The following is a 13,854-nucleotide window of genomic DNA, read 5'->3' as shown; positions in this document are numbered from 1 at the left end:
CATCCATCAGTCTGGTGATGTGAAGATATAAATGCTTGAGCTGAGGGTTGAAGAGTATGCAGCGGTTGCCAAAAGACTTCTGAGGGGGTTGTAGGGTGGGAAAGGGATTAGTGGTACTAGGCATTTTGGGTCTAAGGGATACCTTAGAAGGGCTATAAAACTAGCAATACAAGAGTACAGTACTGTTGGAGCAGAGGAGACTAAGCAGAGGATGCTGGGGTTGTGTCATTCTAAGTAGTGCTGGATCTTTCCTCTAGGCCAATGCTCAATGAAAAAAAAAATTACAGTGAATGAGAAAGAAAAGAAATGCTACACTCTCATTGTTGATACCCTTGAAAATCTCCCCCTCTTCCCACTCTGATGTTTAATATGAGAATCTGCCAACCTCTACTTTAAGCCCCTGTTGCATTAAAGACTTTAAAGGCGACCAATGTTTTATCTCCAGTATAACCTCAAAAGTATTAGGATCCGGTGCTAAGAGGATGCTCTTATGTAGTTAGGGTCACAGATTCTAGAGCTAGATTACTTGGCTTAGAATTCTAGTTCCACCAGTTATGTGGCCTTGAGGAAACTGTCCTATCTGTGCCTCAGTTTCCCTATCTGCATAATGAAGATAACAGTAATATCTAATGCTTAAGGTTGTTCTAAGAATCAAATGTGGTTATATTTGTACAGCACTAAGAATGGTGCCTGGCACCTAATAACACTATATAAAATTTGCTAAATAAAATCAATATCCTCAGAGGATCAGAATACAAACAAACAAAGAAAACAACCTGGTATCCAAAATCCCTGCTATAAATCAGAATCCACGTGCTTTGAGGTAATTGCTGGTTCATTACAGTTATTTCTAAATAACTTCATAATTATAAGATGGATCAATCTAATAATACTGTTTCTATGGATGGATTAAAAAAGTAAAGCATCAAGTTGATTGTAATTGAACTCATTTCAGGTCTGATAATTTTGGCATTTGGGGAGGAGCAGAGTACATAGGTTCTGAGTTATTTTTGAAATGGAGGGAACCTATGCTCTGAATTACCACAGACCTCACTTTAGAGAACTTGCAGAAATGCTCAGCGATAGCTGCATTCTAGAACATTTTGGGCATTATATACACATTGCTTAACAACTGCAAAGGATTGAGAAATTTTTCAAAACATACACATTGCAGCTATTAAATCAGTATTAATTATTTTAGAAATTCTATATTGTATATGGAAGAAAAACTCCAGAAGTGTTTTTTGTATTTAAATCCAAAGGCTGATCAATGGAGATTTATGCTGTTACATGCAAAATAATGCTGATCTGGCCAGTGCCTCCAGAGAGTGAGTGGTTTCAGATCCCACTGAATGAAATAAATTCTTATCAAGTATAGTACCCAATCTTGACTCTGACACACCATACTGGTTTGTGACCTTATTTTTTCAAATTCCTTAATTCAATTTATAATAAAGCATCTCCCTGAGTGTAGACAAACTGTCTCTTATATGGTTTTTGAGAGCCCAACATAGTATTTTGGCACATTACACATGTTTAACAAGTATTTGTTAAGTCAATTAAAATAAATACAAAAGCATCGTCAACAAAGCCTGTTATATTGGGGCATCAAGTGTTTTGCAAAGAACGCCTCTCCTCTTTTAGCTCAGATGCCATCCTTATTTCCGACTTTAATTTATCCAACATTTCTAAGAAATCTCTAAGAAATAGTTAATTCTAATTAATTTTTTCCTAGGACAGAACCTTAAATAGTTTAAAGTGAATATCAAAACACACACATATCATAATATCAATTCTGTGTCAGGTGCACTCTTCACATTAGATTTAATTCTCACAACCACTCTGCAAAATGAGTGTTTTCCATAGATGAAGGACCCTGAGGTACCAAGTGGCCACAAGTCACACAGGGAGAACAGGGGGATCTTTAGGATTCTGTTCTACATTAGCTTTGAAATAATCTGCCTTTTTAGGATCTTGCTTTGAGAATAATTTTGGATGAAATACGGTATAATCAAATTCTAAAAGAAATGTTATATACCCCTCCTCTAAATGAAATGGTAGTAATAAAAGTAATAATGAATTTTATTCCCTTTTAATATTTTTTTTAGCCAGAGATGGTCTTCATCTTACTTCTACAGAATTATGCTTAGAAAAAAGAAAACCCTTAATACCATTAACAGGAAGAAGTTGAATCTCACTCAGTTCCCTGTGGGCCCTTCCTTTCCACGCATCACCAGACCTACCATCAACACATTGCTACATTTGATTTGCTTCAGTTCAGTAGGCAACCTGAAAATCTTTTGCATTTCCAAATACTATGCTGAGGAGTAAGAATTTGTGTGCAATAAGGAGAAGATGTCCTGTCAAAAGCATCTGAGAAATGCAAATGCATATATCTGTAGAAAACTGTCACATGGGTGGATTTAGAGACTAAAACCAGCAGGACCACAAATAAATAATATGTTAAAAAGCCATTCCAGCTGTCCATACCAAAAAACAAAAAAAAAGTGATATTTTAGGTTAGAATATAGAATTATTTTTACTAGAGCATTCTACATATGATAGTTTTGTTTAACTAGAAAATCTTCTAGTAATATCAAGTCTGTCCTTCCCTGAAACAAACTTTCAGAGTACCTTTTCTTGTTTTAAGAGTAGAATACATTTATAACTCAACTTCTTAAGTGGGGTAGAATTTTTTAGCATGATTATACTAAAATTTGAATTAAGTAAAACTAAATTGTCCCCAAACCTTAGTACACCAAATATGGAGATACTAAGATTTTATTAATATGATCTCTCTAATAGACAGTCCCTGTGAGAAACTGACACATGCTTTACATATGACAGTTCCTCAACAAATGTTAACAAGTATTATTACTTTTATTGTTGTTATTATTACTGCATAATCAAATCCCTCTGCTAAAACCCAGCATCTTTCCTCCAATGCTTTCCTCTTTATGGTTTGCAGGTTTGCTCTTGGGAAACAAGATAAGATTTCTACCTCATGCCAATCAATTATGTTAGCTCTTAAAAATTTAGTTGCTCAGTTATGATATTTTACTTTTTCCCAGTCACATTCTTCCTGTGGGATTTGTGTAGAGGTAAGCAAGGAACGAACAGAACCAACAGCTTAATAGCTAGGCACAAAAGTTCCAGGAATGATGATTCTGAATTGAGAGATGGTCAAGCTAAGCTAATGGGTGGCAGAAGCAAACAGCACCCCAGTCAGTTTTTCTGCCTCAATCAAATCTGATACCATCTTAGATTCTTATCACATCTTAGCAGTTTTCACTAACAGCCCAAAGTTTAAAAGGTGACAGACCCTTCCCTTCCCGAATCTAGCAACAGATAATGCAACTAGACTCAGCCCAACCAAGCATCCCAAAGGATTCAAGTTCTAAGCAGAAGGCCTTGCAGGTAGAAAAGACCCTGTAATTCTGCATTGTTTATTACACTGTCTGATGTAGCCTGACTCCTAAGAGGTAGTCTGTCCTGTGGTGTGTATTTGCAGGATCAGAGCAGAACTCCTAAGACTATCTTCCTCCCGCCCCTACTGGATTGTGATCATTAGATGGGAAAGCGTGATCCCAAATAAAGATCCCTAGTTAAAATTGTTGAAATGTAGAAGCACATGGTGCATCTTCCTCTTAGATAACGGGCCTAGACTTAAACAGAACAAAACAAAAACTGCAAGCAAGAGTTTTCTACCTAATGAAAATTTAGCAAAGGATTTTATCTACCTATCTATTCATCTTAAAGCATTTCCAAATATCTGTGACACTATTATCATAATAAAAATTCCACTCAGGAAGTCACAAAAAAACACTGTGGTCTAGTGATAGAAAAAATATCAAATACTTAGTATATGCTTTATAACTAAGTGCTTTCCAACTGAAATGCAACTAAACCCAACAAATGTTTTTCGAGTATCTATTATATATCAAGCATGGTACCAAACACGAGGAGAACAAACGTGGGTAAATCTCAGTGTCTGATGTAAAAATAGGAATCTCCACATTTGTTATTCTCTTTGGATATATATATTATAATGCATATTGCTCATGAGTTCATTTCTTTCAAAATCTTCTTATTATAGTATGCATCTATAATTGTAATGAGATAAAATATAACAGTTTATCACAGCAATTGATATATATCCAGCTATCTCAACATTTGCCTACTGTTCAGTTTTCATATTTTCAAGCAGTAACATGGTAGAAGAGACAGACATTGATTTTTTTATTTTCTTAGGAGACAATTAAGCTTATTCCCAATTATCCCAAGATATTAGTGTGGTGAATGAATCCTGAGGATTCATATGTCTCATACGGGAGACTGAGTTAAAAACAAATGTGATTCTTTCATTGGTCAAAGGAAGTATGTTTGTTCCTGGTTAAAATCTTTGAATGCTTTAGAGATAGTAAGTTACTTCCCCTTTTCTCTCTCCACATATCCACAGTAGTATTTTTTTAAATAAATAAATAAATTTATTTATTTATTTTTGGCTGCATTGGGTCTTCATTGCAGTGTGCAGGCTTCTCATTGTGGTGGCTTCTCTTGTTGCGGAGCACGGGTTCTAGCTACACGGGCTTCAGTAGTTGTGGCTCGCAGGCTCTAGAGCGCAGGCTCAGTAGTTGTGGCGCATGGGCTTAGCTGCTCCACGGCATGTGGGATCTTCCCGGACCAGGGCTCGAACCTGTGTCTCCTGCATTAGCAGGCGGATTCTTAACCATTGCACTGCCAGGGAAGTCCTCACAATAGTAATTTTTATATTTCATTTTTATTGAAATATTCAGATTTCACTTTAATTCATTTCTCTTTTTTTCCCATTAGAACTTAAGGAACTCATCCACAGGATGAGTTGTTGACCTGAATGTTGACCTGCTGGGTGTAACCCTGCCTCAAAATACACAGGAGCACGCTGCAGTGATTTTTCTCTATTGATTCTTCTAAACAAGTTAGACCAAAGTTAGACTGTGAACATATCAAGACACTTTTCCATTCTGGGCTCAGTGCTTAGCAGGCCAGTTAAAGGATGGTAGGGAGAGTAGAAAATTCTACCTTAACAGGTGAACTTTTTTTTCTTCCTGTTCAAATACTCAACTTCTTTCCACACTCAGATCAAGTTCCACCATCCCCACACACCTTCCCTGGACCACTGCACTCTGGTGACTCCTTCTTTGTTTGAACTCTACATGTTTTCAGTCATTGACAATTTAACAGAAAAATATATACACTATATATATAAACACTGTATAAATACTATATGTCTACTGATCTTTCATTGTTTTTAATTCATATTTTGCCCTCCTGCTTAGTCCGTAACTTTGTTGAAAACAAGGCGATGTTTATATTTTATTTAGAGTCTGAATGAAAATATGTATGTAAAGTTTTATTAAATACATGTTGATGACGACTTCACTATAATGTCATACTCATAAAGCCATGAGTGAAACTTGTTGCAGGGTTAGCAGAAAGCCATGCTCTGTGGGAAGAATGCAAAAAGCATTGGAGAATTATCTTTCTTGGCAACAACCCTACTGAGATGGAGCCATACAGACATTCTATAAATGTTAATTGATTGTGATTCACATCCAACCAGCTGCCACTCCTCCACCTCCAGTGTTAAATTCCAAAAGGACTGTAAGTCTGTTTTCAAGGTTTGCCTTTCCTGCTTCTCTGGATTCTGTTTCTCAGGGAAGGAGGTACCACGGTTGTGAAAAGGAATAAATACAGTTTTAAATATTTCTGACCTAGGCACTTCAAAAAGTGCCTGAAAACAAGGAGAATTACAAAGTTATTGCAAATAAGAATTTAAAATGGGGAAAACTAATGCTGCTTTGGCAATTTCTACATTACCAGAGCCCACTTTTAGATGCTTCAAATCTTTCCTTAGTACCAAGCCCTAACCTGGGACCCACCTGGGGCAGAGTGCCATTTTGAATTTCTCCTGTGAGTAGAGGACCCTGTGAAGAAGCTTTGGAAGTTTTGGAAGGCTTAGTGAGTTTGATTTTTTGGTCAAGCAGTTTCTTTGATCAATAGCTGGGCCAGGCACACAGAAGCTACTCCTCCTCCCCTTAGCCATACAGCTCCAGACATATGAAACAGCCACCAGTTCCTGTTTTGCTTTTTGGTTTTTGTTTTTCCTTAAAAGAAATATACATGGGCTTGATGTACTGGCTTTTTATAAACACTGTATGTCTACAGCTGCAGGGATCAGAGAGACTACCTGTTCTTCAAACTGATGGAGCTATAAGGATCTAATTAAAGATGAAGAAGAAATTATGCATTCATTTGTAGATGTTTCCCTTTATGCCACCCACAGAATCCAATAAACAGTATGGCTTACTAGACTGCTCCTGAGAATCTTTCATCAGATGTACCTGGGGGAAAAGCTCTCTTCAGCATCACCTGTGCCAAATGTGAAAAATCATCAGGTAGATTTTTACTTTCCCCCCAAATTTTAAGGTACAAAGAAACATTTTAACGATGCTATGAATACAACATTTTTACAAAGTAGATGAGTATTGTTTGTGTTTATGTGTAACTTGAGTAGACAGTGGTGACCAGTTATTTGGTCAAACACTAGTCTAGGTATTGCTACAAAGGAATCTGTAAATGTGATTAACACTTACAATCACTTGACTTTAAGTAAAGTGGATCACCCTCCATAATGTGGGTGGGCCTCATCCAATCAGTTAAAGATTTAAAAGCAAAGACTGAGGTTTCCCAAAGAAGGACTTCTGCTTCCTGACTGGAACATAGAAATTCTGCCTGAGTTTCCAGCCTCTAAACTGAAGACTACATCAACTCTTAGAGGAATCTCCAGTTTGCTGGATTTTGGACTTAACAGCCTCCACGTGTGTGTGAGCCAATTCCTTAAAATTCCTTCTCTCTCTCTCTCTCTCTATATATATATATATGAATATCATATTGGTTCTGTTTCTCTGGAAAACTCTGATTAATATAAGCACTAAACCCAATGCCCCAAAGATTCTGCTTATAAGCAAGCCATGGCAATTTACTGGTTTATTTGTATCAATAGTTATTACTAATGATTTTTCTCTTTACATTAGTACATAAGGCTGGGAACGAATCTATACAACGTAATTGCAGGAGTTCTGAACAACCCTTTCTCTCCAATAAAATTTCTTATTTTCCCTCATAATGTTGAAACCACTTTCTTAAAAAAAACAAACCTCTTTGTTTAATAATCTGGGATCAGCCATATGATGTTACATGCAGCACATTAAGGAAAACACTAAGGTAGGACAGAAGTTCCAGGAGGGCAGGTGGGACTTCTTTGTCAAGATACTGTTTCCTAGTTTTGCCTGTGGCCTATTCTGTGAAGGGGTAGATATATAATTAGAATTCTCTGTTTCCACCTTTGCTTTTCTTGCTATTCTGAAGTGCCTGGATATGCCTATAGGCATCTGTGGATCCAAGTATCTGCTACAGGAAAAGAATCGTGCCAAACCATTATGGTCTTAATGGTATAGAGAACAGCATGACAAATATATACTGAGGCATTCTCTTACTTGGGACTGATCTTCGGTCTAAGTCCTGCCATATAGCAATCCACATAAATTGGGCTACTGGAGAAATAAAAATACATTTTCAACACTGGTTTAAAGATGCCTCCCAGTATGCTGTGATAGCAACAGAAATGAATTCCAGGGACATGGAGAACAAAGACACAGACAAATGGCTCTCTCTGCCAGAGTTCTGCAGTCAGATATGAGAAGAGCGGAAACATTTGCTTTGGAGCTACGACACATCCATAAAGCAAAGGAGTTGCCGTTTTTTAAAGTTATCAACAAGAGGTACAAGATCAGAGTTTGAATGTTTTATGAGTATTTAAAACTTTCTATATGGGCTCTTGGGAGATTTAACTCTACTCACCCAATACCAGGCGATCTCCCTTTATTTTCCCTATGACCAACTTGAAATCAGCAGTGTATATTCCTAAAGGCCAAGATGACATTACATTTTTTGTTGACCAAATAAAATTAACTCAAGAAAAATAAAGGTATCTACCATGTAGACTGGCTATAGTAGTGATGACACTACATTCAAACCTTCACAATTCATAAGCATTAGAAGATAAGCTCCATTAACCATTGTCTCTCTCGCAGACAGAACAACCCACAGAACATGAAAGGCACTCACTAATATTTGTTGCATGAACAAGCGAGTGCTTTTTAAAAACATGCTCTCATCTAATTGTCATTATTGTTTCTGAGGTTCTTCACATTTCAAATAAGAAACTTTGGCTCTAAATGGTCAATAATTTGCCTTAGGTGTCATAGATAGCAGAATCAGGAATTGGTGTTTTGTTTTGTTTTCAGAATAACAGGCTTTCCTTCCCAAACACAAAGAAATGGAATTTGACAGTGAGCACCAATATTGGAACTTAGGCCTATAGAAACATACCAAAAATAATGCTGCAGATCGCTAAAGGAAGAGGATAAATCACAAGAAACGTCAATATGGGACAGTACTAACGTGAAGCAACCAAAAGTTAGCTGCCACAGATAACAAGCTTTAAACAATGCATGTACTAAGCCTTGGGGGACAATTGTGATTGAGAACACACAAGTGGAGGCACGATCTAACTGTGCCAGGAAACAGGTAAGTAAGAGGTGTAGGCCAGATCTGAGGGTTAACTATGGATTATTAAGCAACACCCTGTCATCAACTGAATAAAATACATTAAGTCAAAACATGATTCAGGTGAACTTATCTAACGTTCTCTGAGAATAAAACAGAAGATGATTTTCTAAGACAAATATTTGAAATTTGAGCGTCCTCTCCACTTAAAAGCATAATTCCATTAAAATCTTAGACTGATAAGTATGTAATCTAATCTTAAATATTTTGGGAAGTTTTATTTTCTTATTTTCTTTAGCAATCTATTCCCCTTTTACCCATAAAAGCACAGAATATTGGCCTCTAATGCATTTTATTGCAAAATATGCACATTTCTCCCTTGTTCCAGCTTTCCTAAAGAAATAGAAAAAGAGTATTGAATGTTTCTAGCAAAGTAAATACTACTCACCTATAAGTTTTAAAAAATATAGCATTTTTCTTTGTTTTGGTTGGCCATTTCCACTTTTCCTTTGCAATGGTAATTGGACATTAAAATGTCTTTGTTCGCATGATGCTGATGAAAATAGGACTGAAAAACTTAGCGAAATGCCACTAATTCTGTAAGAATGGATATATGGGTTTTTTTCCCCACCCAAAAAGACTTCTAAATAAGGTAAAATGAGGTATGGACATATCAAACAGGACTGGGAGAGTGTTGGACTCTGGTTTGAGTTGGGAGTAGTTTAAATCTATGTACTAAGTTAAATAATAATGACTATGAAAGTTTATGTAATTAAAAATACATGACAACTCTGGGGGAAGATGGCGGGAGAGTAAGACGCGGAGATCACCTTCCTCCCCACAGATACACCAGAAATACATCTACACGTGGAACAACTCCTACAGAACACCTACTGAATGCTGGCAGAAGACCTCAGACCTCCCAAAAGTACCTCCCCACGTACCTGGGTAGGGCAAAAGAAAAAAAATAAACAGAGACAAAAGGATAGGGACGGTACCTGCAGCAGCGGGAGTGAGCTGTGAAGGAGGAAAAGTTTCTACACACTAGAAGCTCCTTCGCGGATGGAGACGGCGGGTGGCGGAGGGGGAAGCTTCGAAGCCGCGGAGGAGAGCGCAGCAACAGGGGTGCGGAAGGCAAAGCGCAGAGATTCCCGCACAGAGGCTCGGTGCCGACCGGCACTCACCAGCTCGAGAGGCTTGTCTGCTCACCCGCCGGGGCGGGCGGGGCTGGGAGCTGAGGCTCGGGCTTCGGTCGGAGCGGAGCGAGAGGACTGGGGTTGGCGGCGTGAACACAGCCTGAAGGGGGCTAGTGCGCCACGGCTAGCCAGGAGGGAGTCGGGGAAAAGTCTGGACCTGCCGAAGAGGCAAGAGACTTTTTCTTACCTCTTTGTTTCCTGGTGCACGAGGAGAAGGGATTAAGAGCGCTGCTTAAAGGAGCTCCAGAGACGGGCGCGAGCCGCGGCTAACAGCCCGGACCCCAGAGACGGGCATGAGACGCTAAGGCCGCTGCTGCCACCACCAAGAAGCCTGTGTGCGAGCACAGGTCACTCTCCACACACCCCACTTATCCGGGGAGCCTGTGCGGCCTGCCACTGCCAGGGTCGCGGGATCCAGGGACAACTTCCCGGGAGAACGCACGGCGCGCCTCAGGCTAGTGCAACGTCACGCCGGCCTCTGCCGCCGCAGGCCCGCCCCGCACTCCGTGCCCCTCCCTCCCCCCCCCCCCCCCCCGCCCCGCCCCGCCCCGCCTGAGTGAGCCAGAGCCCCCGCATCAGCTGCTCCTTTAACCCCGTCCTGTCTGAGCGAAGAACAGACAGCGACCTACACGCAGAGACGAGGCCAAATCCAAAGCCGAGCCCTGGGAGCTGTGAGAACAAAGAAGAGAAAGGGAAATCTCTCCCGGGCAGCCTCAGAAGCAGAGGATTAAAGCTCCACAATCAACTTGATGTACCCAGCATCTGTGGAATACATGAATAGAAAACGAATCATCCCAAATTGAGGAGGTGGACTTTGAGAGCAAGATTTATGATTTTTTTTCCCCTTTTCCTCTTTTTGTGAGTGTGTATGTGTATGCTTCTGTGTGAGATTTTGTCCGTATAGCTTTGCTTCCACCATTTGTCCTAGGGTTCTATCTGTCCGTTTTTTTTTTTTTTTTTCTTTAAAAAAAAAATTCTTGGGCTTCCCTGGTGGCGCAGTGGTTGAGAGTCTGCCTGCCGATGCAGGGGACACGGGTTCGTGCCCCAGTCCAGGAAGATCCCACATGCCGCAGAGCGGCTGGGCCCGTGAGCCATGGCCGCTGAGCCTGTACGTCTGGAGCCTGTGCTCCACAACGGGAGAGGCCACAACAGTGAGAGGCCCGCGTGCAGCCAAAAAAATATATATTTTTTTCTTAATAATTACTTTTTATTTTAATAACTTTATTTTCTTATTTTATTTTATTTTAGCTTCTTTCTTTCTTTCCTTCCTTCCCTCCTTCCTTCTTTCCTCCCTCCTTCCTTCCTTCCCTCCTTCCTTCTTTCCTCCCTCCTTCCTTCCTTCCCTCCTTCCTTCTTTCCTCCCTCCTTTCTTCCTTCCTTCCATCCTTCCTTCTTTCCTTCCTTCCTTGCTTCCTTCCTTTGTCTTTCTTTCTTTCTTTCTTCTTTTCTACTTTTTCTCCCTTTTATTCTGAGCCACGTGGATGAAAGGCTCTTGGTGCTGCAGCCAGGAGTCAGTGCTGTGCCTCTGAGGTGGGAGAGGCAACTTCAGGACACTGGTCCACAAGAGACCTCCCATCTCCACATAATATCAAACGGCAAAAATCTCCCAGAGATCTCCATCTCAACACCAGCACCCAGCTTCACTCAACGACCAACAAGCTACAGTGCTGGACACCCTATGCCAAACAACTAGCAAGAAAGAAACACAACCCCACCCATTAGCAGAGAGGCTGCCTAAAATCATAATGAGTCCACAGACACCCCAAAACACACCACCAGACGTGGACCTGCCCACCAGAAAGACAAGATCCAGCCTCATCCACCAGAACACAGGCATTAGTCCCCTCCACCAGGAAGCCTACACAACCCACTGAACCAACTTCAGCCACTGGGGACAGACAACAAAAACAACGGGAACTACGAACATGCAGCCTGCAAAAAGGAGACCCCAAACATAGTAAGATAAGCGAATGAGAAGACAGAAAAACACACAGCAGATGAAGGAGCAAGATAAAAACCCACCAGACCTAACAAATGAAGAGGAAATAGGCAGTCTACATGAAAAAGAATTCAAAATAATGATAGTAAAGATGATCCAAAATCGTGGAAATAGAATGGAGAAAATATAAGAAATGTTTAACAAGGACCTAGAAGAACTAAAGAGCAAACAAACAATGATGAACAACACAATAAATGAAATTAAAAATTCTCTAGAAGGAATCAATAGCAGAATAACTGAGGCAGAAGAACGGATAAGTGACCTGGAATATAAAATAGTGGAAATAACTACTGCAGAGCAGAATAAAGAAAAAAGAATGAAAAGAACTGAGGACAGTCTCAGAGACCTCTGGGACAACATTAAACGCACCAACATTCGAATTATAGGGGATCCAGAAGAAGAAGAGAAAAAAGAAAGGGACTGAGAAAATATTTGAAGAGATTATAGTTGAAAACTTCCCTAATATGGGAAAGGAAATAGTTAATCAAGTCCAGGAAGCACAGAGAGTTCCATACAGGATAAATCCAAGGAGAAATATGCCAAGACACATATTAATCAAATTGTCAAAAATTAAATACAAAGAAAACATATTAAAAGCAGCAAGGGAAAAACAACAAATAACACACAAGGGAATACCCATAAGGTTAACACCTGATCTTTCAGCAGAAATTCTGCAAGCCAGAAGCAACTGGCAGGACATATTTAAAGTGATGAAGGAGAAAAACCTGCAACCAAGATTACTCTACCCAGCACGGATCTCATTCAGATTTGATGGAAATCCTTTACAGACAAGCAAAAGCTGAGAGAGTTCAGCATAACCAAACCAGTTTTACAACAAATGCTAAAGGAACTTCTCTAAGCAAGAAACACAAGAGAAGGAAAAGACCTACAATAACGAACCCAAAACAATTAAAAAAATGGGAATAGGAACATACATATCAATAATTACCTTAAATATAAATGGACTAAATGCTCCCACCAAAAGACACAGATTGGCTGAATGGATACAAAAACAAGACCCATATATATGCTATCTACAAGAGACCCACTTCAGACCTAGAGACACATACATACTGAAAGTAAGGGGATGGAAAAAGATATTTCATGCAAATGGAAACCAAAAGAAATCTGGAGTAGCAATTCTCATATCAGACAAAATAGACTTTAAAATAAAGCCTATTAAAAGAGACAAGGACACTACATAATGATCAAGAAGAATATAAAACAATTGTAAATATTTATGCACCCAACATAGCAGCACCTCGATACATAAGGCAAATACTAACAGCCATAAAAGGGGAAATCAACAGTAAAACATTCATAGTAGGGGACTTTAACACCCCACTTTCACCAATGGACAGATCATCCAAAATGAAAATAAATAAGGAAACACAAGCTTTAAATGATACATTAAACAAGATGGACTTAACTGATATTTATAGGACATTCCATCCAAAAACAATAGAATACATATTTTTCTCAAGTGCTCATGGAACATTCTCCAGGATAGATCATACATTGGGTCACATATCAAGCCTTCGTAAATTTAAGAAAATTGAAATTGTATCAAGTATCTTTTCCGACCAAAACGCTATGAGACTAGATATCAATTACAGGAAAAGATCTGTAAAAAATAAAAACACATGGAGGCTAAACAATACACTACTTAATAACAAAATGATCACTGAAGAAATCAAAGAGGAAATAAAATAATACCTGGAAACAAATGCCAATGGAGACACGACGACCCAAAACATATGGGATGCAGCAAAAGCAGTTCTAAGAGGGAAGTTTATAGCAATACAATCATACCTTAAGAAACAGAAAACATGTCGAATAAACAACCTAACCTTGCATCTAAAGCAATTAGAGAAAGAAGAACAAAAAAAAAACCCAAAGTTAGCAGAAGGAAAGAAATCATAAAAATCAGATCAGAAATAAATGAAAAAGAAATGAAGGAAACAATAGCAAAGATGCTGATTCTTTGAGAAGATAAACAAAATTGATAAAGCATTAGCCAGACTCATCAAGAAAAAAAGAGAGAAGACT

The 13,854-nt window shown here is 39.1% G+C and overlaps 1 protein-coding gene across 6 annotated transcripts in view; it reads right to left on the bottom strand.

Annotated features, from left to right (window-relative positions):
• Positions 1-10,253, bottom strand: part of NRXN1 (neurexin 1) — a 961,338-nt gene extending 951,085 nt beyond the window's left edge. For all 6 annotated transcript variants that reach the window (XM_079940440.1, XM_079940438.1, XM_079940441.1 and 3 more), the window contains exon 1: positions 9,994-10,253. The gene's annotated coding sequence lies outside the window, so the exon portion shown is untranslated. The remainder of the gene's footprint in view (positions 1-9,993) is intronic.
• Positions 10,254-13,854: the final 3,601 nt, after the last annotated feature.

This window comes from Stenella coeruleoalba (assembly GCF_951394435.1).
Source record: "Stenella coeruleoalba genome assembly, chromosome: 13".
NCBI classification, from domain to species: Eukaryota; Metazoa; Chordata; class Mammalia; order Artiodactyla; family Delphinidae; genus Stenella; species Stenella coeruleoalba.
This window is presented reverse-complemented; position numbering and strand designations above follow the sequence as displayed.